Raw genomic sequence first — 27,473 nt, 5'->3', positions numbered from 1 at the left:
TGTTATGCCTAATCTTGGTGAATTTGTCATTAAGATGTAATTAAGTGTAATTAACCAAGATTAGTGTTTTTATGACCAAAACTCAATTGAGTATGGAAAGGACATCTAATCTAAGCGTATTGAAAAAGGTTTCATGAATTATAGATGTTGGGAACTAGTCAAACTAAATTTGGTCAAAAATGGTGACAGAGAAAACTACGGTCGCACTGCGGTTGACCGTGGTGGCGACCATGCAACTTGTTTTCACAAAACTGCGTTGCAATTCAGTCTGGGCTTCTACGGCTGGGTATTCGGTCGACCGTACCTTGATCGTGTATTTTGCTGACCTTTATTTTCATTCTTTAGGTTTTGTTTGACTTGGTCATTTGCAAGATCAAGTATGGATTAGTGACCTTGCGTGTTTTATGTTAAGATGTCAATCATCACTTATGCATATGTATGTGTCATCATCAAAACATATTCTTTGGTTAAGCATCATACTTAACTTTGTCGTTTAGTCCATTAACCAACATTCAACCAACATTCTCTCCCTTTTTGATGATGACAAACATACAAGTGATGGGGGACATTTTGCTATAAATACGCAAGTGTTAACAATCACTTGTATCCATATTTCTCCCCCTTTTGTCGAAGCAAAAAGGTTAGCTCTCCCTAGAATATGCTCGCCTTTAGAGCAAAGCTCCCCCTTAAATTGTGCACGTTGGAAAATATTTATTAAAACATAACAAGCACACATTTTATTCATAGCAAACGCGAAACATAGTTATGAAAATATGCATGGAAAATACAACAAAGAGCACACAAATTTATGGTATAGGTAGGCATTCTTCAAATTGCCTTGGCCTATTTCTTGCTGTGAACGTAGTGATGAGTGTCTCTTATAATTCCTTCAAGTTTGTTCAGATGTCGTCTGATTTTCAGAACATTCTTGTGAATGACGTTGTTTTGTCTCGCGGTTGAAAGGAGGCTGAAGTTTGAAGGATTATCAAGAGAAGGTTCAACGAATGATCTAGTTGATACTCTGCATATTGGGTATGACGAAACTTGAGCAGTATAGTGATGGGTAGTTGTTAATTTAAGGTGAGCAAATGTAAGACCCTAATATTTATTGTACATAGAGTATATATGGCATACATTAAAGTGTGTGAAGCGTGGTGATGGGTAGTTGTTAATTTGAGGTGAGCAAATGTAAGACTCTAATATTTATTGTACATAGAGTATATATGGTGTACATTAAAGTGTGTGAAGCGTGGTGTAAACAAAAAGCTCAGAATCTGCTCAGACCATGGTGCGCGCCGTGCACAGCTATGTGAGCGCGCCGCGCACAGCACCTGCGACAGATTTCTTGTTTTCTTTTTTTGAGTTAAATGAAGGGTAGTTTGGTCTTTTCTCGTATGGACGGCTTTAGGCCACAAAAGGGAGATTGATGGACTCAATCAGGTCCTCAATCTTATCTTCATTCTTTCATCTTCAACCTCAACCCTAGAGCGAGAAAAGATTTTAGAGAGAGAAAGCTTCATTTGGAGAAGAAGAAGCTTGAGTCGATCAAAGTCGCAAGTGTTAAAGTTTTTCATCTCGTTCACGGCTACATTGTGGTAGTATTTGTAAGTTCTAACTCCGAGTTTTCATAGTATGATTAGTGTTCATATTTGGGATTTTAAAATGGGTGTTTTGACTTGAGATTTGGTAAAAATGGGTTTGGTGTCAAAAGGATACAAGTAAATGTTTTGATAATGAAACATTGAGTAAAATGTAGTATTGGAAAATAATCACTAGTTAATTGTGATTATGGGCATTTTTGGGCGAGATTTGACTTAGTCAAAATGGAGGTAAGTGCAAATTGATCGAGATTGCACTTAAGGTGTTTTTGGACATAAGCTAGAGTGTTTAGCTTATTTGTTTGTGAATTTTCTAGGTGATTTACGTTTGGTCGATTGGAAGCTCAAGCGGGATTAGCGTTTCAAGTAACCGAGGTGAGTGAAATATTTATACGTTTATGTATATAATTTGGTTGCTTGTGTACGACGTGGCGAGTGTTATTCGGTAGAATACACTTCTCTTGGGCCACATTGGGACCGGGGTGAAATGTCCCGTTCTTATTGATTAAAAACGTTCCATATTAATTGATTTCGTTGCGAGGTTTTGACCTCTATATGAGACGCTTTTCAAAGACTGCATTCATTTTAAAACAAACCATAACCTTTATTTCATCAATAAAGGTTTAAAAAGTTTTACGTAGATTATCAAATAATGATAATCTAAAATATCCTGTTTACACACGACCATTACATAATGGTTTACAATACAAATATGTTACAACAAAATAAGTTTCTTGAATGCAGTTTTTACACAATATCATACAAGCATGGACTCCAAATCTCGTCCTTATTTAAGTATGCGACAGCGGAAGCTCTTAATAATCACCTGAGAATAAACATGCTTAAAACGTCAACAAAAATGTTGGTGAGTTATAGGTTTAACCTATATATATCAAATCATAATAATAGACCACAAGATTTCATATTTCAATACACATCCCATACATAGAGATAAAAATCATTCATATGGTGAACACCTGGTAACCGACATTAACAAGATGCATATATAAGAATATCCCCATCATTCCGGGACATCCTTCGGATATGATATAAATTTCGAAGTACTAAAGCATCCGGTACTTTGGATCGGGTTTGTTAGGCCCAATAGATCTATCTTTAGGATTCGCGTCAATTAGGGTGTCTGTTCCCTAATTCTTAGATTACCAGACTTAATAAAAATGGGCATATTTGATTTCGATAATTCAACCATAGAATGTAGTTTCACGTACTTGTGTCTATTTTGTAAATCATTTATAAAACCTGCATGTATTCTCATCCCAAAAATATTAGATTTTAAAAGTGGGACTATAACTCACTTTCACAGATTTTTACTTCATCGGGAAATAAGACTTGGCCACTGGTTAATTCACGAACCTATAACAATATATACATATATATATCAAAGTATGTTCAAAATATATTTACAACACTTTTAATATATTTTGATGTTTTAAGTTTATTAAGTCAGCTGTCCTCGTTAGTAACCTACAACTAGTTGTCCACAGTTACATGTACAGAAATAAATCGATAAATATTATCTTGAATCAATCCACGACCCAGTGTATACGTATCTCAGTATTGATCACAACTCAAACTATATATATTTTGGAATCAACCTCAACCCTGTATAGCTAACTCCAACATTCACATATAGAGTGTCTATGGTTGTTCCGAAATATATATAGATGTGTCGACATGATAGGTCAAAACATTGTATACGTGTCTATGGTATCTCAAGATTACATAATATACAATACAAGTTGATTAAGTTATGGTTGGAATAGATTTGTTACCAATTTTCACGTAGCTAAAATGAGAAAAATTATCCAATCTTGTTTTACCCATAACTTCTTCATTTTAAATCCGTTTTGAGTGAATCAAATTGCTATGGTTTCATATTGAACTCTATTTTATGAATCTAAACAGAAAAAGTATAGGTTTATAGTCGGAAAAATAAGTTACAAGTCGTTTTTGTAAAGGTAGTCATTTCAGTCGAAAGAACGACGTCTAGATGACCATTTTAGAAAACATACTTCCACTTTGAGTTTAACCATAATTTTTGGATATAGTTTCATGTTCATAATAAAAATCATTTTCTCAGAATAACAACTTTTAAATCAAAGTTTATCATAGTTTTTAATTAACTAACCCAAAACAGCCCGCGGTGTTACTACGACGGCGTAAATCCGGTTTTACGGTGTTTTTCGTGTTTCCAGGTTTTAAATCATTAAGTTAGCATATCATATAGATATAGAACATGTGTTTAGTTGATTTTAAAAGTCAAGTTAGAAGGATTAACTTTTGTTTGCGAACAAGTTTAGAATTAACTAAACTATGTTCTAGTGATTACAAGTTTAAACATTCGAATGATGTTATGAACATCATTACTACCTTAATTTCCTTGAATAAACCTACTGGAAAAGAGAAAAATGGATCTAGCTTCAACGGATCCTTGGATGGCTCGAAGTTCTTGAAGCAGAATCATGATACGTAAACAAGTTCAAGTAAGATCATCACTTGAAATAAGATTGTTATAGTTATAGAAATCGAACCAAAGTTTGAATATGATTATTACCTTGTATTAGAATGATAACCTACTGTAAGAAACAAAGATTTCTTGAGGTTGGATGATCACCTTACAAGATTGGAAGTGAGCTAGCAAACTTGAAAGTATTCTTGATTTTATGTAACTAGAACTTGTAGAATATATGAAGAACACTTAGAACTTGAAGATAGAACTTGAGTGAGATCAATTAGATGAAGAAAATTGAAGAATGAAAGTGTTTGTAGGTGTTTTTGGTCGTTGGTGTATGGATTAGATATAAAGGATATGTAATTTTATTTTCATGTAAATAAGTCATGAATGATTACTCATATTTTTGTAATTTTATGAGATATTTCATGCTAGTTGCCAAATGATGGTTCCCATATGTGTTAGGTGACTCACATGGGCTGCTAAGAGCTGATAATTAGAGTGTATATACCAATAGTACATACATCTAAAAGCTGTGTATTGTACGAGTACGAATACGGGTGCATACGAGTAGAATTGTTGATGAAACTGAACGAGGATGTAATTGTAAGCATTTTTGTTAAGTAGAAGTATTTTGATAAGTGTATTGAAGTCTTTCAAAAGTGTATAAATACATATTAAAACACTACATGTATATACATTTTAACTGAGTCGTTAAGTCATCGTTAGTCGTTACATGTAAGTGTTGTTTTGAAACCTTTAGGTTAACGATCTTGTTAAATGTTGTTAACCCAATGTTTATAATATCAAATGAGATTTTAAATTATTATATTATCATGGTATTATCATGTATGAATATCTCTTAATATGATATATATACATTAAATGTCTTTACAACGATAATCGTTACATATATGTCTCGTTTAAAAATCATTAAGTTAGTAGTCTTGTTTTTACATATGTAGTTCATTGTCAATATACTTAATGATATGTTTACTTATCATAGTATCATGTTAACTATATATATTTCCATATATATGTCATCATATAGTTTTTACAAGTTTTAACGTTCGTGAATCACCGGTCAACTTGGGTGGTCAATTGTCTATATGAAACATATTTCAAGTAATCAAGTCTTAACAAGTTTGATTGCTTAACATGTTGGAAACATTTAATCATGTAAATATCAATCTCAATTAATATATATATAAACATGGAAAAGTTCGGGTCACTACAGTACCTACCCGTTAAATAAATTTCGTCCCGAAATTTTAAGCTGTTGAAGGTGTTGACGAATCTTCTGGAAATAGATGCGGGTATTTCTTCTTCATCTGATCTTCACGCTCCCAGGTGAACTCGGGTCCTCTACGAGCATTCCATCGAACCTTAACAATTGGTATCTTGTTTTGCTTAAGTCTTTTAACCTCACGTTCCATTATTTCGACGGGTTCTTCGATGAATTGAAGTTTTTCGTTGATTTGGATTTCATCTAACGGAATAGTGAGATCTTCTTTAGCAAAACATTTCTTCAAATTCGAGACGTGGAAAGTGTTATGTACAGCCGCGAGTTGTTGAGGTAACTCAAGTCGGTAAGCTACTGGTCCGACACGATCAATATTCTTGAATGGTCCAATATACCTTGGATTTAATTTCCCTCGTTTACCAAATCGAACAACGCCTTTCCAAGGTGCAACTTTAAGCATGACCATCTCTCCAATTTCAAATTCTATATCTTTTCTTTTAATGTCAGCGTAGCTCTTTTGTCGACTTTGGGCGGTTTTCAACCGTTGTTGAATTTGGATGATCTTCTCGGTAGTTTCTTGTATAATCTCCGGACCCGTAATCTGTCTATCCCCCACTTCACTCCAACAAATTGGAGACCTGCACTTTCTACCATAAAGTGCTTAAAATGGCGCCATCTCAATGCTTGAATGGTAGCTGTTGTTGTAGGAAAATTCTGCTAACGGTAGATGTCGATCCCAACTGTTTCCAAAATCAATAACACATGCTCGTAGCATGTCTTCAAGCGTTTGTATCATCCTTTCGCTCTGCCCATCAGTTTGTGGATGATAGGCAGTACTCATGTCTAGATGAGTTCCTAATGCTTGCTGTAATGTCTGCCAGAATCTTGAAATAAATCTGCCATCCCTATCAGAGATAATAGAGATTGGTATTCCATGTCTGGAGACGACTTCCTTCAAATACAGTCGTGCTAACTTCTCCATCTTGTCATCTTCTCTTATTGGCAGGAAGTGTGCTGATTTGGTGAGACGATCAACTATTACCCAAATAGTATCAAAACCACTTGCAGTCCTTGGCAATTTAGTGATGAAATCCATGGTAATGTTTTCCCATTTCCATTCCGGGATTTCAGGTTGTTGAAGTAGACCTGATGGTTTCTGATGCTCAGCTTTGACCTTAGAACACGTCAAACATTCTCCTACGTATTTAGCAACATCGGCTTTCATACCCGGCCACCAAAAATGTTTCTTGAGATCCTTGTACATCTTCCCCGTTCCAGGATGTATTGAGTATCTGGTTTTATGAGCTTCTCTAAGTACCATTTCTCTCATATCTCCAAATTTTGGTACCCAAATCCTTTCAGCCCTATACCGGGTTCCGTCTTCCCGAATATTAAGATGCTTCTCCGATCCTTTGGGTATTTCATCCTTTAAATTTCCCTCTTTTAAAACTCCTTGTTGCGCCACCTTTATTTGAGTAGTAAGGTTATTATGAATCATTATATTCATAGATTTTACTCGAATGGGTTCTCTGTCCTTCCTGCTCAAGGCATCGGCTACCACATTTGCCTTCTCCGGGTGGTAACGAATCTCAAAGTCGTAATCATTCAATAATTCAATCCACCTACGCTGCCTCATATTCAGTTGTTTCTGATTAAATATGTGTTGAAGACTTTTGTGGTCGGTATATATAATACTTTTGACCCCATATAAGTAGTGCCTCCAAGTCTTTAATGTAAAAACAACCGCGCCTAATTCCAAATCATGCGTCGTATAATTTTGTTCGTGAATCTTCAAATGTCTAGACGCATAAGCAATCACCTTCGTTCGTTGCATTAATACACAACCGAGACCTTGCTTTGATGCGTCACAATAAATCACAAAATCATCATTCCCTTCAGGCAATGACAATATAGGTGCGTAGTTAGCTTTTTCTTCAATAACTGAAACGCTTTCTCTTGTTCATCATTCCATTCAAATTTCTTCCCTTTATGCGTTAATGCAGTCAAGGGTTTTGCTATTCTGGAAAAGTCTTGGATGAACCTTCTGTAGTAACCAGCTAGTCCTAAAAAATGGCGTATGTGTTTCGGAGTTTTCGGGGTTTCCCACTTTTCAACAGTTTCTATCTTTGCCGGATCCACCTTAATACCTTCTTTGTTCACTATGAGACCGAGGAATTGAACTTCTTCCAACCAAAATGCACACTTTGAAAACTTAGCGTACAATTCTTCCTTCCTCAATACTTCTAACACCTTTCTCAAATGTTCACCGTGTTCTTGGTCATTCTTTGAGTAAATAAGTATGTCATCAATGAAAACAATGACAAACTTGTCAAGGTATGGTCCACACACTCGGTTCATAAGGTCCATGAACACAGCTGGTGCATTAGTTAAACCAAACGGCATGACCATAAACTCGTAATGACCGTAACGTGTTCTGAAAGCAGTATTTGGAATATCATCTTCTTTCACACGCATTTGATGATACCCGGAACGTAAGTCAATCTTTGAATAAACAGACGAGCCTTGTAGTTGATCAAATAAGTCATCGATTCTCGGTAGTGGGTAGCGGTTCTTGATGGTAAGTTTGTTCAACTCTCGGTAGTCGATACACAACCTGAATGTACCATCTTTCTTCTTGACAAACAAAATAGGAGCTCCCCACGGTGATGTGCTTGGTCGAATGAAACCATGCTCTAAAAGTTCTTGTAATTGGCTTTGCAGTTCTTTCATCTCGCTGGGTGCGAATCTGTAAGGAGCACGAGCTATTGGTGCAGCTCCTGGTACAAGATCTATTTGAAATTCAACGGATCGATGTGGGGGTAATCCCGGTAATTCTTTCGGAAATACATCGGGAAATTCTTTTGCAATGGGAACATCATTGATGCTCTTTTCTTCAGTTTGTACTTTCTCGACGTGTGCTAGAACAGCATAGCAACCTTTTCTTATTAGTTTTTGTGCCTTCAAATTACTAATAAGATGTAGCTTCGTGTTGCCCTTTTCTCCGTACACCATTAAGGGTTTTCCTTTTTCTCGTATAATGCGAATTGCATTTTTGTAACAAACGATCTCTGCTTTCACTTCTTTCAACCAGTCCATACCGATTATCACATCAAAACTCCCTAACTCTACTGATATCAAATCAATCTTAAATGTTTCACTAACCAGTTTAATTTCTTGATTCCGACATATATTATATGCTGAAATTAATTTACCATTTGCTAATTCGAGTAAAAATTTACTATCCAAAGGCGTCAATGGACAACTTAATTTAGCACAAAAATCTCTACTCATATAGCTTCTATCCGCACCCGAATCAAATAAAACGTAAGCAGATTTATTGTCAATAAGAAACGTACCCGTAACAAGCTCCGGGTCTTCCTGTGCCTCTGCCGCATTAATATTGAAAACTCTTCCGCGGCCTTGTCCATTCGTGTTCTCCTGGTTTGGGCAATTTCTAATAATGTGGCCCGGTTTTCCACATTTATAACAAACTACATTGGCATAACTTGCTCCGACACTACTTGCTCCGCCATTACTCGTTCTGACACTATTTGTTCCTTTCGTTCTGTTAACCCCTGGTCCGTAGACCTCACACTTCGCCGCGCTATGACCATTTCTTTTACACTTGTTGCAAAATTTGGTGCAGAACCCCAAGTGATACTTTTCACACCTTTGGCATAGCTGCTTCTGATTATTGTTGTTGTTGCGTATGTTATTGTTGTTGGGATGATTGTTGTAGTTGCTGCTGTTGTTGTTGTTGTTGCTGTTGTTGGGCCGTTTGTTGTAGTTGCGATTGATATTGCGATTGTTGGGATAGTTGTTGCGATTATTGTTGTAATTGCTGTTGTTGTTGTATTGGTGATTCTTATCACCGTTTTCCTCCCACTTTCTTTTGACTTGCTTCACATTGGCCTCTTCAGTCGCCTGTTCTTTAATTCTTTCCTCAATCTGGTTCACTAGTTTGTGAGCCATTCTACATGCCTGTTGTATGGAGGCGGGCTCGTGTGAACTTATATCTTCTTGGATTTTTTCCGGTAATCCTTTCACAAACGCGTCGATCTTCTCTTCCTCATCTTCGAACGCTCCCGGACACAATAGGCATAATTCTGTGAATCGTCTTTCGTACGTGGTAATATCAAATCCTTGGGTTCGTAACCCTCTAAGTTCTGTCTTGAGCTTATTGACCTCGGTTCTGGGACGGTACTTCTCGTTCATCAAGTGCTTGAATGCTGACCACGGTAGTGCGTACGCATCATCTTGTCCCACTTGCTCTAGATAGGTATTCCATCATGTTAACGCAGAACCTGTGAAGGTATGCGTAGCATACTTCACTTTGTCCTCTTCAGTACACTTACTTATGGCAAACACCGATTCGACCTTCTCGGTCCACCGTTTCAATCCGATCGGTCCTTCGGTTCCATCAAATTCCAAAGGTTTGCAGGCAGTGAATTCTTTGTAGGTGCATCCTACACGATTTCCTGTACTGCTAGATCCAAGGTTATTGTTGGTATGTAGCGCAGCCTGTACTGCGGCTATGTTTGAAGCTAGAAAAGTACGGAATTCCTCTTCATTCATATTCACGGTGTGTCGAGTAGTCGGTGCCATTTCCTTCAAAATAGTCAAATGGAACAAGTTAATCATACAGAATATTAAGAGTAGTTAATAGTATTTCGTAGCATAATATGAACTCATTTATAAAAGCTTTTTCTTCATATTAGCGTTTTATAAGTTTAAATTCGGGTAGTACCTACCTGTTAAGTTCATACTTAGTAGCTAATATACAATTCAACTACTACAATTCTATATGAAAAACTGATTATAATAATATTTCGCGTTCAAACTTTTACACAATATTTTACAAACTTACAATACCGCTTATTTTACATATAGCATGAAATATAGCACACAATAAATTTGATACAAGATGGTTGTGAAGATAATTCTAGCTAGTACACAAGTCGTTCGCAAAGGCAATAAAGACACGTAATTCATACGTCCAGAAACAAGTCATGCATTCTGGTTTTACTAGGATTACTTCCCATCCTTGGTCTTGTGGAACATAACCGTTATGGCCGTTGATAAGACAGCATTTTGTAATGTCGTCAAAGGGACGAGGGTTACGTAATGTCCAACAGTCCCGTAACAATCTAAAAACCTCATTTCTTACCCCAATTACCGACTCCGTCACTTGTGGGAACGTTTTGTTTAATAGTTGTAGCCCGATGTTCTTGTTCTCACTTTGGTGAGAAGCGAACATTACTAATCTGTAAGCATAACATGCTTCTTTATGTTGCATGTTAGCCGCTTTTTCTAAATCACGAAGTCCAATATTCGGATATATTAAGTCAAAATAATTTCTTAACCCATTGCGTAAAATAGCATTTGGGTTCCCCGCAATATATGCGTCAAAGTAAACACATAGTAACTTATGGATTTCCCAATGTGATATCCCTCATCTTTCGAATGAAAGCCTTTTATAAACCAAGGCATTCTTGGAACGTTCTTCGAATGTCTTACAAACTGATCTCGCCTTAAATAGTTGTGCCGAAGAATTCTGACCGACTCTAGACAAGATTTCATCAATCATGTCTCCGGGTAGGTCTCTTAAAATAATGGGTTGTCTATCCATTTTGTGTTTTTATACTGTAAAATAGACAAGAGTTAGATTCATAAAAAAATACTTATTAATACAAGCAATTTTTACATATATCATAAAGCATAAGCACACTATATTACATATATTACACCACACGAATACAACTATCTTGTTCCGATTCGCTTGTTTCTTCTTCTTCGATTTTGGTTCGTTTTGCCAAGTTTCTAGGAATATATGATGTTCCCCTAATACGAGCCGTCATTTTCCACATTGGTTTAGAAAAACCTGGTGGTTTAGAGGTTCCCGGGTCATTGTTACAACTTAAGGACTTCGGGGGTTTACGATACATATAAAGTTCATCGGGGTTGGAATTAGATTTTTATATTTTTATGCCCTTTCCCTTATTATTTTCTTTTGCCTTTTTAAATTCAGTTGGGGTAATTTCTATAACATCATCGGAATTCTCGTCGGAATCCGATTCATCGGAGAATTGGTAATCCTCCCAATATTTTGCTTCCTTGGCGGAAACACCATTGACCATAATTAACCTTGGTCGGTTGGTTGAGGATTTTATTTTACTTAACCGTTTTATTATTTCCCCCACCGGTTCTATTTCTTCATCCGGTTTCGATTCTTCTTCCGGTTCCGATTCTTCTTCCGGTTCCGACTCTTCTTCCGGTTCCTCTTCAGGAACTTGTGAATCAGTCCACGAATCATTCCAATTTACATTTGACTCTTCATTATTATTAGGTGAGTCAATGGGACTTGTTCTAGAGGTAGACATCTATCACATAATATCAAACGCGTTAAGAGATTAATATATCACATAATATTCACATGTTAAAAATATATAGTTTTCAACAAAATTTGTTAAGCAATCATTTTTCAAGTAAACACGGTCGAAGTCCAGACTCACTAATGCATCCTAACAAACTCGATAAGACACACTAATGCAAAATTCTAGTTCTCTAAGACCAACGCTCGGATACCAACTGAAATGTCCCGTTCTTATTGATTAAAAACGTTCCATATTAATTGATTTCGTTGCGAGGTTTTGACCTCTATATGAGACGTTTTTCAAAGACTGCATTCATTTTAAAACAAACCATAACCTTTATTTCATCAATAAAGGTTTAAAAAGTTTTACGTAGATTATCAAATAATGATAATCTAAAATATCCTGTTTACACACGACCATTACATAATGGTTTACAATACAAATATGTTACAACAAAATAAGTTTCTTGATTGCAGTTTTTACACAATATCATACAAGCATGGACTCCAAATCTCATCTTTATTTAAGTATGCGACAGCGGAAGCTCTTAATAATCACCTGAGAATAAACATGCTTAAAACATCAACAAAAATGTTGGTGAGTTATAGGTTTAACCTATATATATTAAATCATAATAATAGACCACAAGATTTCATATTTCAATACACATCCCATACATAGAGATAAAAATCATTCATATGGTGAACACCAGGTAACCGACATTAACAAGATGCATATATAAGAATATCCCCATCATTCCGGGACACCCTTCGGATATGATATAAATTTCGAAGTACTAAAGCATCCGGTACTTTGGATGGGGTTTGTTAGGCCCAATAGATCTATCTTTAGGATTCGCGTCAATTAGGGTGTCTGTTCCCTAATTCTTAGATTACCAGACTTAATAAAAAGGGGCATATTCGATTTCGATAATTCAACCATAGAATGTAGTTTCACGTACTTGTGTCTATTTTGTAAATCATTTATAAAACCTGCATGTATTCTCATCCCAAAAATATTAGATTTTAAAAGTGGGACTATAACTCACTTTCACAGATTTTTACTTCGTCGGGAAATAAGACTTGGCCACTGGTTGATTCACGAACCTATAACAATATATACATATATATCAAAGTATGTTCAAAATATATTTACAACACTTTTAATATATTTTGATGTTTTAAGTTTATTAAGTCAGCTGTCCTCGTTAGTAACCTACAACTAGTTGTCCACAGTTAGATGTACAGAAATAAATCAATAAATATTAACTTAAATCAATCCACGACCCAGTGTATACGTATCTCAGTATTGATCACAACTCAAACTATATATATTTTGGAATCAACCTCAACTCTGTATAGCTAACTCCAACATTCACATATAGAGTGTCTATGGTTGTTCCGAAATATATATAGATGTGTTGACATGATAGGTCGAAACATTGTATACGTGTCTATGGTATCTCAAGATTACATAATATACAATACAAGTTGATTAAGTTATGGTTGGAATAGATTTGTTACCAATTTTCACGTAGCTAAAATGAGAAAAATTATCCAATCTTGTTTTACCCATAACTTCTTCATTTTAAATCCGTTTTGAGTGAATCAAATTGCTATGGTTTCATATTGAACTCTATTTTATGAATCTAAACAGAAAAAGTATAGGTTTATAGTCGAAAAAATAAGTTACAAGTCGTTTTTGTAAAGGTAGTCATTTCAGTCGAAAGAACGACGTCTAGATGACCATTTTAGAAAACATACTTCCACTTTGAGTTTAACCATAATTTTTGGATATAGTTTCATGTTCATAATAAAAATCATTTTCTCAGAATAATAACTTTTAAATCAAAGTTTATCATAGTTTTTAATTAACTAACCCAAAACAGCCCGTTGTGTTACTACGACGGCGTAAATCCAGTTTTACGGTGTTTTTCGTGTTTCCAGATTTTAAATCATTAAGTTAACATATCATATAGATATAGAACATGTGTTTAGTTGATTTTAAAAGTCAAGTTAGAAGGATTAACTTTTGTTTGCGAACAAGTTTAGAATTAACTAAACTATGTTCTAGTGATTACAAGTTTAAACATTCGAATAAGATAGCTTTATATATATGAATCGAATGATGTTATGAACATCATTACTACCTTAAGTTCCTTGGATAAACCTACTAGAAAATAAAAAAATGGATCTAGCTTCAACAGATCCTTGGATGGCTTGAAGTTCTTGAAGCAGAATCATGACACGAAAACAAGTTCAAGTAAGATCATCACTTGAAATAAGATTGTTATAGTTATAGAAATTGAACCAAAGTTTGAATATGATTATTACCTTGTATTAGAATGATAACCTACTGTAAGAAACAAAGATTTCTTGAGGTTGGATGATCACCTTACAAGATTGGAAGTGAGCTAGCAAACTTGAAAGTATTCTTGATTTTATGTAACTAGAACTTGTAGAATATATGAAGAACACTTAGAACTTGAAGATAGAACTTGAGAGAGATCAATTAGATGAAGAAAATTGAAGAATGAAAGTGTTTTTAGGTGTTTTTGGTCGTTGGTGTATGGATTAGATATAAAGGATATGTAATTTTGTTTTCATGTAAATAAGTCATGAATGATTATTCATATTTTTGTAATTTTATGAGATATTTCATGCTAGTTGCCAAATGATGGTTCCCACATGTGTTAGATGACTCACATGGGCTGCTAAGAGCTGATCATTGGAGTGTATATACCAATAGTACATACATCTAAAAGCTGTGTATTGTACGAGTACGAATACGGGTGCATACGAGTAGAATTGTTGATGAAACTGAACGAGGATGTAATTGTAAGCATTTTTGTTAAGTAGAAGTATTTTGATAAGTGTATTGAAGTCTTTCAAAAGTGTATAAATACATATTAAAACACTACATGTATATACATTTTAACTGGGTCGTTAAGTCATCGTTAGTCGTTACATGTAAGTGTTGTTTTGAAACCTTTAGGTTAACGATCTTGTTAAATGTTGTTAACCCAATGTTTATAATATCAAATGAGATTTTAAATTATTATATTATCATGGTATTATCATGTATGAATATCTCTTAATATGATATATATACATTAAATGTCTTTACAACGATAATCGTTACATATATGTCTCGTTTAAAAATCATTAAGTTAGTAGTCTTGTTTTTACATATGTAGTTCATTGTTAATATACTTAATGATATGTTTACTTATCATAGTATCATGTTAACTATATATATATATCCATATATATGTCATCATATAGTTTTTACAAGTTTTAACGTTCGTGAATCACCGGTCAACTTGGGTGGTCAATTGTCTATATGAAACATATTTCAATTAATCAAGTCTTAACAAGTTTGATTGCTTAACATGTTGGAAACATTTAATCATGTAAATATCAATCTCAATTAATATATATAAGCATGGAAAAGTTCGGGTCACTACACGGGGTGCGGGATGAGGGTTTAAGTTCGATGCGGCGATACCTCATGTGTATGGACTTAAAGTTCGATGATGACGACGCCATACTACTTTTGTATTATTCGATGCGGCAATACCTCATGTCTATGGACTTAAAGTTCGAAGATGACGACGCCATACTACTTTTGTATTATTCGATGCGGGATGAGGGTCAAAGTTCGATGCGGCGATACCTTATATGTATGGATTTAAAGTTCGATGGGACGATGCCATACCATTATTACATTGTTCGATGAGGGTTTAAGTTGGATGTGATGATACCTCATATGTATGGATTTAAAGTTCGATATTGATGATGCCATACCACGATTGTTTGTTTGATGAGGGTTTAAGTTCGATGTGACGATACCTCATATGTATGGATTTAAAGTTCGATATTGACGATGCCATACCACTATTGTATTGCTTGATGAGGGCTTAAAGTTCGATGTGGCGATACCTCATATGTGGGCTTAAAGTTCGATGAGACGATACCACATGAAGCATGAAGAGTGGGTTTGAAGTTCGATGAGATGATACCACTCATGGAATTGGTTTTTTTTTTTAATACTATCCGATGTTATGAACATCTGTTGCTTTTTAAAGGGGATTATTCCCTCGTGATCTTGATTTTAACCGATGGTTTGTACGTATTCATTTTTAGCATTGTAATATTGACGTGACCTTTATGTTATCGATGTTGGTTTGTTGTACAATTGAATACGTGTTTTTATGTTTTGCTAATGACGTGTGTTATTTTGTGTAGGTGAATGCAAGTAATTGAATTATGTATGTATAAGTATTGCATTCACTAAGCAATTAGCTTATCCTCTCGTTGTTTATATTTTTAGGTTTGGAAGCGGATGTGGCAAGGGTATGCTCGGGATTAGATGATTTCCATTTTTGGTTGCTTGCTTGGATTACTTTTGGATTCGGCCTCGGATTTGGGTAGTTTATCCCCAAACATCATGCTCGTAGTTTTGTATGGAACTAAAACTCATTTGGTCGAAATTGTATTTTTGTACTTAAGGGTAATTTGGGCATATGTGGGCCCGGTATCATAAAACTTGTTTTATTATTGGAACGTGTTAGTTTTACTTATATTAATGTGTCATGAAAAGAATTTCGTCTAAAAGTGTCGAAAAGTGGGTGATCTTTTTGCACAATTAAACAAAACCGGACAGAAGCTGAAAGGGGTTGTGCACGTCGCGCACCTTACTGCTGTATAAAAAACAATTATGCGAGATCGGTTGGATAACAGGTTGGGTCATTACAAGTGGTATCAGAGCATGGTCTAAGGGATTTAGGTGACTTGAGATAGGCGCCTAGACTTAGACTTTTGTGTGTGCTATTATGCGGGACTTGTAGGATTGCAGGTCGGTTCGGGTTTTAGCTATGTATTGATTATGTTGTTACTAATCATGTTGTTTTGTGTTGAACATCTAGAGAGATGGTTGTTGTATTTATGAGTTCGGCATGGCATGTGAGCGTAATAATGCTTCGCGACCATTATTACTGTTGCAAGCCAAGTCAAGTGAGTAATGTATAACAATTATTGAACTAGATGGGGTGTACGGACGGTGCTATATTTATATGATTGTGAATACAGATCTTGGCGGTGTATGTAAATTATTCGTGTTACATTCCTAACCGGGTTCATTTCTTAGAATGAAGACGAGGAACGGACATGATAACGAAGATCAAAGCGATGACTCTGAGTTCACGGCCAAGGTTGAGGCCATCTTTAAACGTCAAAAAGCGGAGTTTCTCGAGGATGTTAGAAAGGTTTTCCAGGAATCGGTTGCTAGGCAAGTAACTGAGTTAATCAATGAATGAATGAATGATCTAAGAGGAACTCGAGGCTAGAAACATCCATCCTCGTGGTGAAGGGGGTGATGGTAATGGGGAACATGGAAGGCGGAACTTTCTTTACAAAAAGTTTAAGGATGCTCAACCTCCTATGTTTAATGGGGTGAGGGATCCGTTGAAGAGTACGTGTTGGGTTTCCGACATCGAGGGGGCTTTTCGTACTAGTGAATGTCCTCCCGAGAAGAAGACAAGATATGGTTCTAGTATGTTAAGTGAAGAGGCCAAGATGTGGTGGGATGACAAGATTCAATTGTATGGTAAAGAACAATGTATGAGCTTGTCATGGGAAGAGTTTAAAAAAGAGTTCTTTGATGAATACCGAACTCAGTCCGACCTTAATAAAATTCGGGACGAGTTGCGCGATTTGCGACAAGGTTCGATGGACTTGGTTACTGATAATGCTAAAAACGAACATATATTTCATAGCATTATCCCTCAAGAAAGACAAGCTTTTAGTTGCAATTGTTCTATTTACAAGTGATATTCGTTTAAATAATAAAAGGTGAAGACAAAAGATAGATTCGACAAATTGAAGACGCAACGTCTAAAAAGCTTGACAAAGTACAATCAAAGTGATTCAAATTATTGATGAGAAACGTCTCAAAATTACAAGAGTACAAGATGCAAAACGCAAAATACAAGATATTAAATTGTACGCAAGGACGTTCGAAAATCCGGAACCGGGACCAGAGTCAACTCTCAACGCTCGACGCAACAGACCTAAAATTACAAGTCAACTATGCGCATAAATATAATATAATATATATAATTACTTAAAATTATATATATTATATATATATTAATAAAAGTGTCGGCAAACTATTGAACCTGTGAATGTTAGCTGAGAATTACGGCCATGCGATCACATGGCTTCAAAGAGGAAAACTCATGCGGTCGCATGAGCTCCTGTAGCAGGCCACTCTTCTATAAATTGCAGTTTTCTGGCCGAACCTCAAGACATCTTTTTCTCTTCTTATTCTTACTCTCACGTATTATATATATATATATATATATATATATATATATATATATATATATATATATATATATATATATATATATATATATATATATATATATATATATATATATATTTTAATATTATAATTTTAATTTTAATTTTAATTTTAATAATAAGGGTATGTTAGCGAATGTTGTAAGGGTGTAAGTCAAAATTCTGTCCGTGTAACGCTACGCTATTATTAATCATTGTAAGTTATGTTCAACCTTTTTAAATTAATGTCTCGTAGCTAAGCTATTATTATGCTTATTTAAGCCGAAGTAATCGTGATGTTGGGCTAAAATATTAAAATTGGGTAATTGGGCTTTGTACCATAATTGGGGTTTGGACAAAAGAACGACACTTGTGGAAATTAGACTATGGGCTATTAATGGGCTTTATATTTGTTTAATTAAATGATAGTTTGTTAATTTAATATAAAGATTTACAATTAGACGTACCTATAAATAACCATATATACTCGATCGGACACGATGTGCGGGATATTTATAAGTACTAATAATCGTTCATTTAACCGGACACGGGAATGGATTAATAGTCAATGGACTTATTAAAACAGTGGTGAATTATATACAAGGATACTTGGTGTAATTATAGCTTAACTCCCCAATTAGTTGGAATATTTGACTTCGGATATAAGGATAAATTGACGAGGACACTCGCACTTTATATTTATGACTGATGGACTGTTATGGACAAAAACCAAACGGACATATTGAATAATCCAGGACAAAGGACAATTAACCCATGGTAATAAACTAAAATCAACACGTCAAACATCATGATTACGAAAGTTTGAATAAGCATAATTCCTTTATTTCATATTTAATTCCACTTTTAATTATCGCATTTTATTTACTGTCATTTTATTGCACTTTTAATTATCGTACTTTTATTTATCGCAATTTCATTATCGTTATTTACTTTACGCTTTAAATTAAGTTATATTTATTTTTAATATTTTACATTAGGTTTTAACTGCGACTTAAGTTTTAAAATTGACAAACCGGTCATTAAACGGTAAAAACCCCCCTTTTATAATAATAATACATACATACATAGATATATATATATATATATATATATATATATATATATATATATATATATATATATATATATATATATATATATATATATATATATATATATATATATATATATATATATATATATTCACAAATATAGTTGTTAAAAATATAGCGTTAAACTTGGCTAAGCTCCCTGTGGACGAACCGGACTTACTAAAAACTACACTACTGTACGATTAGGTACACTGCCTATATGTGTTGTAGCAAGGTTTGGGTATATCCACTCTATAAATAAATAAATAACTTGTGTAAAATTGTATCGTATTTAGTAGTATTTCCTAGTAAAATATAAACTATTTTGTATACACCTCGCATAACATCAAGTATTTTTGGCGCCGCTGCCGGGGAACTGCTTAAACGCCGGAAGCGAAACGCTATATATATATAAAAAAAAGATTTTTAATTTACTTTTATAAAAATACGTTTAAAAAAAATATATTAAAAATTTAAAAATATAAAAAGAAAAACAAAATATATATATTTTTAAGAATTGTTCAAAATACATAAAATTATAAAGTATTGTTATTTCTATTTTTTGTTTGTAAAAATATAAGTTTTTATTTCATTTATATAAATATTTTATATAAATATTAAAAAAAAAAAACTAAATAAGTACTCGGGCTGGTCACTGTAGAAGCCCAACAACTTTGGCCTGGACACCCAAGCCATGCGACCACATGAAATTTCTACATACAATCCATGCGATCGCATGGATTGATTTGACAGCCCCTGTTCCTCAGTCTGCAAGTTAGGGTTACGATTTTTAATTATTATTAATATTAATTAATTATAATTAGGGTTAATTATAATATTAATTATTTTAGTTTTTAGTTATTTTGTATTTTTAGTATTAATTAGTTTTAATAAATTATAAAATTGATACTTTTATAAAATATTAATATAAAAATAATATTTTTATAAAAATTGTACTTTTTACAACTTTAAGTTTATTTTTATATTTTATAACTTTTTATTTGTTTTAGCGTAAATTTTGTATTTTTCGTTCGTATTTAGTTTTCAGTCATAGTTTTTGCCATAGTTATTTTTATTTCTAGATTTTTAGGCTTTGCCGTAAAATCCCTAAAGTACTTTTTCTTTAGACTAAGATTTAGATGCTTTAGAATTTTTGCGACGCCGTTTTTAGATTTTAGTACTTTTTAATTTATTGCCGTTTTGGATATAGTATTTCTTTTAAGCTTTAATATTTTTAGACGCAACTTTTAATTCTTAGTTTTTAGACTTTTAAGTTTCGACGCGCTACGTTCTTTTTTATTATTTTTCGACCTTTTATTTTTCGACGTTTTTCGACGCACTCTTTTTCTTTCTTATTTCTCGCCGCTCTAGTTTTTAGGACATAGAATTTTCTATTTCTTCTCTTAAATTTTAACGAAAAATTATTTTAAGTGGTTAAATTGATAGACATCCAAAATTTTCTGGTTCGTGGTAATAGTTGGATTTGTTAGTGGCGAGTTGTGGGCTTCCGATTTAAAGGGTCCTGGCTACCTGCTGCATCTATTGGCTATTCGAAACGTGGGCAAAATCAGAAAAGTCTATTAATTTGATAACTTATATAATTTTTATCTTTTATAACTAATAGGATATTCAGTGAATGCACCGAGCAAAACGTTCACCACCTGTAACTCGATCAAGACATCTAGCCAATATTGTCGCCATTGATTTTTCTTTAGAATCGTCATCCAGTCGACCAAGTACTCCAATTCAAATTTCCGATAATCCATTTTTTGAACCCGACCTCACAATTGAGAACCCGGAGGATATTCAGGGACAATTCAGAGATCCTGAACCATTAATCTTTCCTCCGGAACCACCAATCATTCAAACAGAGATTGTCGAGGAACAACCCATTAAATCAGAATCCTCTAGTGATTCAGATTCAACAAATTCAATCATGGAAAATCTGGAACCTCTAAGTATGGAAGACCGAATGAGAGCTAAACGCACTGGCCAAGGTCACACAATTACTCAACCAGACATTAATATGCTAGATTATGAAATCAAAGGACAAATCCTACACATGGTAACAAATCAATGCCAATTTAGTGGTGCGCCGAAGGAAGATCCAAATGAACATCTTCGAACCTTTAATAGGATCTGTACTTTATTTAAAATCCGAGAAGTGGAGGATGAACAGATATATCTCATGTTATTTCCCTGGACTTTAAAGGGAGAAGCCAAATATTGGTTAGAATCGCTAACTGAAGGGGCGATTGATACATGGGATGTTTTAGTTGAAAAATTTCTTAAACAATTCTTTCCGGCATCTAAAGCCGTAAGACTTCAAGGAGAAATTGTTACGTTCACACAAAAGCCAAACGAAACTCTATATGAAGCGTGGACAAGATTTGGAAAGTTATTGAGAGGATATCCGCAACATGGTTTAGACACTTGTCAAATAGTACAAATATTCTACCAAGGATGCGACATCACTACACAAAAAGATATCGATATAGCAGCTGGTGGTTCCATTATGAAGAAAACTGCAACTGACGCTTACAAAATTATTGATAACACTGCTTCCCACTCACATGAGTGGCATCAAGAAAAAGATATCGTTAGATCATCTAAAGCAGCTAGAGCCGATTCTAGCCATGACTTTGATTTCATTTCTGCAAAGATAGATGCTGTCGAGAGACGAATGGAAAAGATGACTAAAGATATTCACTCAATAAGAATTAGTTGTGAGCAGTGTGGAGGACCACATTTGACAAAAGATTGTCTCAGTATTGAACAAACAATGGAACAAAGAGAAAATGTTTCATACATGAACCAAAGGCCTGGAAATAATTATCAGAATAATTATCAACCGCCAAGACCAATTTACAATCAAAATCATAATTATAACCAAAATGTTCCATACAACAACCAACAAGGTCCTAGCAATCAACAAGTATCCAATAATACTTATAATCAGCAAAGACCTATTTTTCAAAACAAACCACCACAAACAGATGATAAAAAGCCAAATTTTGAAGATATGATGTCGAAGCTAGTTGAATCTCAAACTCAGTTTTTCACATCTCAGAAACAAACTAATGAATAAAATGCTCAAGCATTTAGAAATCAACAAGCTTCTATTCAAAATTTGGAATAAGAAGTAAGTAACCTAACAAGGTTAATAGGTGAAAGAAAACCGGGAAGTCTACCTAGTGATACAAATGGTAACCCCCGGAATGAAACAGCTAAAGCCATTACCACAAGAAGTGGTATTACACTTAAACCACCTGAAATGCATGTAATCTCTGATGACGCTATTCCTACTCCACAAGAACCACAACCTGAGCAAGATAAGGAAACAAAACCGGTAGTTAAAAAGGTTAATGAAGATAACACAGTTAAGGCTAAATCTTATGTTAAACCATACCAACCACCACTTCCTTACCCGAGTAAAATGAGAAAAGAGAGACTTGAAGCCGAGCAATCCAAATTCTTGGATATGTTTAAACAAATAAATGTAAATCTTCCTTTCATTGATGTGATTTCTGGAATGCCTAGATATGCTAAATTCTTGAAAGATCTAATCACAAATAGAAAGAAAATGGAAGAACTTTCGGCTGTTACTATGAATGCTAATTGTTCTGCAGTGCTATTGAATAAGATACCAGAAAAACTTTCAGTTCCAGGAAGTTTCACAATTCCATGTTTTCTGGGTAGTCTTAGTTCAATAGAAGCATTGGCAGACTTGGGTGCTAGTATAAATCTAATGCCGTATTCACTATACGCTAAACTAGACCTTGGAGAATTGAAACCAACACGAATAAGCATTCAACTAGCCGATCGATCAGTAAAATAACCTAGAGGGATAATGAAAAACATACTAGTTAAAGTTGGTACTTTAGTATTTCCAGTAGATTTTGTTATTCTAGACATGGAAGAAGATTCTCGAGTTCCTCTCATATTAGGAAGACCATTCTTAAACACGGCTAAAGCAATAATAGACGTGTTCGGTAAGAAGCTGACCCTAAGTATAGAGGATGAGAGTGTTACCTTTTTAGCTGATAGAGCCATGCAACAACTGCAATCTGCAGATGACACATGTTATTATATTCAAACTATAGATTCACATGCAGAATTGTTAGAAGAATTTCCAGAATTACAAGGAACAAGAGAATGTTCTTTAGGACAAGGAACTGAACCAATTGATGAAGCTAAAATGTTAGATACACTTATGGCTAATGGATATGAACCAACAATAGAAGAAATTCAAATGCTAAAAGAGGAAGACAGATATCGATACAAATTAACGATAGAAGAACCACCGACATTAGAGTTAAAGCCACTTCCAAACCATTTGGAATATGCTTATTTACATGGTGAATCTGAATTACCTGTAAAAATATCGTCTTCTCTTACGGAAAATGAAAAATCTCAACTCATTTCTGTGCTAAAAGCTTATAAACCAGCTATTGCATGGAAGATTCATGACATTAAAGGAATAAGTCCTTCGTATTGTACACATAAAATCCTTATAGAAGAAGGTCATAAAATGTATGTGCAACGCCAACGAAGACTAAATTCTAATATGCAAGATGTTTGATGTGCAGCGGGGTAGTATATAAAATAGTTATTAATTTTAGCAGAAAATACTATTAAATACGATACAATTTTACACAAGATATTTATTTATTTATAGAATGGATATACTTAAACCTTGCTACAACACTTATAGGCAGTGTACCTAATCGTACAGTAGTGTAGTTTTTAGTAAGTCCTGTTCGTTCCACAGGGAAATCTTTAAACAAAGCTCAACGCTATATTAGTTTACTTTTATAAAAATACAAATATATATATAAGTAATATTATTATTATAAAGGGGGGTTTTTATCGTTTAATGACCGGTTTGTCGATTTTAAGACTTTAGTCGCAGTTAAAACCTAATGTAAAATATAAAATAAATACAAGACTTAAATTAAAGCGTAAAGTAAATAACGATAATGAAATTGCGAATAATAAAAGTGCGATAAAATAAACTTGCGATAATTAAAAAGTACGATAATTAAAAGTGCGATAAAATAAAATAAATAAAAGTGCGATAATTAGAAGTGCAATTAAATATAAAATAAAGGAAATTAAATATGAAATAAAAGAATTATGCTTATTTAAACTTCCGTAATCATGATGTTTGACGTGTTGATTTTAGTTTTATGCCCATGGGTTAATTGTCCTTTGTCCTGGATTATTTAATATGTCCGTCTGGTTTTTGTCCATAACAGTCCATCAGTCATAAATATAAAGTGCAAGTGTCCTTGTCAAATTATTATTATACCCGAAGTTAAATATTCCAACTAATTGGGGATTCGAATTGTAACAAGGTTTTAATACTTTGTTTAATGAATACACCAGGTTATCGACTGCGTGTAAACCAAGGTTTTACTACTTTGTTAACAATTACACCAATTACCCTTGAATGTAATTTCACCCCTGTTTTAATTATTCTAGTGGCTATTAATCCATTCCCGTGTTCGGTTAAATGAACGATTATTCGTACATATAAATACCCCGCCCATCGTGTCCGATCGAGTGTATATGGTAATTTATAGGGACGCCCAATTGTAAATCTTTATATTAACATTAACAAACTTTCATTTAGTTAAACAAATATAAAGCCCATTAATAGCCCATAGTCTAATTTCCACAAGTGTCGTTCTTTTGTCCAAACCCCAATTATGGTACAAAGCCCAATTACCCAATTTTAGTAATTAGCCCAACATCATGATTACTTCGTTTTAAATAAGCATAATAATAACTTAGCTACGAGACATTAATGTAAAAAGGTTGAACATAACTTACAATGATTAAAAATAGCGTAGCGTTACACGGACAGAATTTCGACTTACACCCTTACAACATTCGCTAACATACCCTTATTATTAGAATTATAATTAAAATTAAAATATAAATTATAAATATAAATATAAATTTTACGTATGAAGAGGAAGAAAAAGATGATATAATTTGATCAGAATTCGGTTGGCTTTATAGCCAGAGTTGAAAATTGGGGCTCCGCGACTCGCGGCAAAATGCCCTTCAAACTCCGCGAGTCGCGGAGATATATTTACAGCTCACACCCTTGGAGTTTCTTGCTGCCGACGGTTTTTAATATATATATATAATATATATATAATTAATATAATTAATTATATATTATATTATATTTATATACATAGTTAACTTGTAATTTTTAGTCCGTTGCGTCGAGCGTTAAGAGTTGACTCTAGTCCCGGTTCCGGATTTTCGAACGTCCTCGCGTACAATTTAATATCTTGTACTTTGCGTTTTGAATCTTGTACTTTTGTAATTTCGAGACGTTTCTTATCAATAATTGGAACCTTTTTGATTGTCTTTTGTACTTTTGAGCTTTTTGGTCGTTTGCGTCTTCAATTCGTCGAATCTGTCTTTTGTCTTCACCTTTTATTATTTAAACGAATATCACTTGTAAATAGAACAATTGCAACTAAAAGCTTGTCTTTCTTGAGGAATAATGCTATGAAATATATGTTCGTTTTTAGCATTATCAAATATTCTCACACTTGAGCGTTGCTTGTCCTCAAGCAATATTGTCTTGAAATACTAGAATCACTTCTTTATTCTTCACACTTTGTACATCAGTGATTTCTATACGGTGGTATAAACAATGGTAGTAACGATATGGTTTACAGTCCCACATGACTATAAAAATTTAGATCCATTAAGGAAATTGGATCTTTATGAAAACATTTGATCTTTTGAAAATCTAGTTTTTACCCTAGATAAGTTTTCCGGGATAACCCTTTACCGGTGTTTGCAAAATATTTTTGTGGGTTTGGTGGGTTTCAGATTTGAAAATTTTAGCTCAAAACTTGCGGTTTTGTGTCACCCACTTGCTAACCTTGTATTTGGAAAGCAACACGTCCAGTTTACTTGTCCCGTATATTACCTTTCGGCAAACTACCGTCCGGTTGTAAAGGAAAGCGTTGAACAAGCAACTGTTAAGGCAATGTCCCGTGACATGCTTTTGATTATGGTCTATAACGTGTCGGACGCAATTACTATCCTTGGTAGGAGCAATAGTAAAGCTCACCCTTATAATTTGTCGGTCTGGCACAAGGTCCTGTCTTTGACCATGCTATGCAACCACCGTTCTTACGGTTGACACCCGATTTAGTTCAGGTGACCTAATGAATTCCAGGTGAATTCCTAGGATTTTACGTTCAATCGTAATGAACGTATTGAAAATAGGGTTTTCAGAAAACAAATCGGTTTGTAATTTTGATCAAAATATTTTCTCGTTTAAGCTCGAGTTTAGATATCATTGAATTCCATGAGTTTGTAATTCTCAATCTTTAAGGTCAATCTCTAGGATTGAGTAATATCAGTCTTAAAAGCTGATTTTTAATCTTTAAGGAGATTATCCTTTCTGGGGATCTGATTCATTAGTCTTATCAAGCTAATTTGCACGGTGCCCCCCCATTGTACGAGATAAATCCTTCTCATGGTTAGGATAAATCTGACCACTTGGCGACCCTGTTTAATGCTGAGGTCCGTGGATTTCCTGCTGATTTTAGTGATGACTTTTCTAGATTTTTCGTCAACCTACAGCTGGTCTGGACGACAACTTCATGACCTAAATCAAGAAGCGCGTTTCTTTTTCGGAAGACTTTACTTCCTTTTAATGATGGAATTGATTCATCGTGTAGATCCATCTCTTCTTTTCTTTCATCGGGTAAAACAGTTTAGTTTAGTCCAAAGCAAAAGTATTTTCAGTTATTTGTTACAGATATATGTGACATATGTTTAAAATAATTTGGTAAATTTTCCCACACTTGGCTTTTATTTTCCTTTTTATCGTCCTCTATTCCATTTTAAATGAATTTTAACATTTTAGTTTGTTTCTCAATTTATGTCCTTTCCGAGGTAACAATAATTTCGGTGTTAAAACCTAGTTTTATCGTTCATAAATATGTATAAACATGATTTTAATTCATTTAATTGAAAATTTTGAAAAATTTTACTAGAATTGGGTAGTCAGTATATAAGACTAGGGCTGTTCTTTTTTATCAGAGAGCACTAGATTCTAATACAACTACTGCTTTACTAGTATTTTTAATGGTAACCAAGTGTATAAAGTAAAAAATTTTAAAATCCGAAAGAATTTAACCCCTTCCCACACTTAAGATCTTGCAATGCCCTCATTTGCAAGAAATCAGTAACAATTTAAATTATTGAGGGTGATTTGTGTGAAAATGATTAAATTTTTACCAAAGTTTCCAAATATATTTTCGTTTGTTTGCTGAATGATAAATGGTGCACATCATTTGTTCATTCC

This window comes from Rutidosis leptorrhynchoides, chromosome 8 (assembly GCF_046630445.1).
Source record: "Rutidosis leptorrhynchoides isolate AG116_Rl617_1_P2 chromosome 8, CSIRO_AGI_Rlap_v1, whole genome shotgun sequence".
Taxonomy (NCBI): Eukaryota; Viridiplantae; Streptophyta; class Magnoliopsida; order Asterales; family Asteraceae; genus Rutidosis; species Rutidosis leptorrhynchoides.
Note: the sequence above shows the minus strand (reverse complement) of the source record.